Source organism: Aptenodytes forsteri, unplaced genomic scaffold (genome assembly GCF_000699145.1).
Source record: "Aptenodytes forsteri isolate BGI_AS27 unplaced genomic scaffold, ASM69914v1 Scaffold229, whole genome shotgun sequence".
Taxonomy (NCBI): domain Eukaryota; kingdom Metazoa; phylum Chordata; class Aves; order Sphenisciformes; family Spheniscidae; genus Aptenodytes; species Aptenodytes forsteri.
The window spans coordinates 4,354,170-4,355,706 of record NW_008795863.1 but is presented as its reverse complement, the minus strand read 5'-3'; positions in this window follow the sequence as shown (position 1 = coordinate 4,355,706).

The following is a 1,537-nucleotide window of genomic DNA, read 5'->3' as shown; positions in this document are numbered from 1 at the left end:
TCCAATTCCTTGGAAAAGGAATTGAATTCCAAGCAATGAATGATGTTGTCTGATATAAAGCAGCAAAATTCAGAAGACCATTTTGAAAGTCTATTTGAAAAACTTTCCATCAGCAGCTAGTGGTAATATTGTCTGTTTTCTAAAGAAAATCCAAGCCCAGCTATTGGGAAAAAAAAAAAGCTGCAATAAAAATATTTGTTCTCTTTGGAGTAAAATAGTTGAGGGTATGACAAACTCATTTCTGCAGTACTGCAGGTTGTCCAGATGCTTCTTACTCTGCCTGAGATTTGTAGTTTGAACTTGACAAATGAGGACCTATTGCTCTACTGGTCGGTTTGGGTTGATGGCAAGTTGAATATGAGTCAACAGGGTGCCCTGGCAGCCAAAAGGGCCAACCGTGTTGGCCAACCGTGTCATGAGGTGCATCAAGCACTGCGTAACTACCTGATCGAGAGAGGTGATTGTCCCACTCTAAATGGCACTGGCGCAGCCCCACCTCGAGTACCGTGTGCAGTTTTGGGCTCCTCAATATGAGAAGGACATCAAACTATTACAGTGTGTCCAGAGGAGGGCGACCAAGATGGTGAAAGGCCTCGAGGGCAAGACTTCCGAGGAGCAGCTGAGGTCACTTGGTTTGTTCAGCTTGGAGAAGAGAAGGCTGAGGGGTGACCTCATTGCAGTCTACAACTTCCTCAAGGCGGGCAGTGGAGGGGGAGGTGCTGATCTTCTCTCTTTGGTGACCAGCGATAGGACACGAGGAAATGATATGAAGCTGTGTCAGGGGAAGTTCATATTGGACATTAGGAAAAGGTTGTTCACTGAGAGGGTGGTCAGTCACTGGAACAGGCTCCCCAGAGAAGTGGTCACAGCACCAAGCCTGTCAGAGTTCAAGGAACATCTGGACGACGCTCTTAGTCATACGGTTTAGTTTCAGGTAGCCCTGTGAGGAGCAGGGAGTTGGACTTGATGATCCTTATGGGTCCCTTCCAACTTGAGATGTTCAGTGGTTCTATGACACTCGGGAGTTGACTATGCATGTTGGTGTGGGAAAGCTGAAAACAGATGCTGAAGGAAAAGTTTGGATGCTACAAATCAGCTAACGTGAAAAATCTATGCATGCTTGCTGAGATGGTCCCACCGAATAGCCAGAGAGGAATAAAAACAGGCTAGAATGCATGTGACAGACTGGAGGCACAAAGGAACTCACTTCATGTATGTCAGATCTCTGCAGCTGTTGACTAATCGGGAAAAAGCTCTCCTGCTGCACAAAAGATACAAACCACTCAAGGCTATGCAATTGAAGCCTGGTGTTCACAGTTCAGCGCATTTAACGAGGTGTCGTGGTTTAACCTCAGCCGGCAACTAAGCACCACACAGCCGCTCGCTCACTCCCCCCCAGTGGGATGGGGGAGAGAATCGGAAGGGTAAAAGTGAGAAAACTCGTGGGTTGAGATAAAGACAGTTTAATAGGTAAAGCAAAAGCTGCGCACGCAAGCAAAGCAAAACAAGGAATTCATTCACTACTTCCCATCGGCAG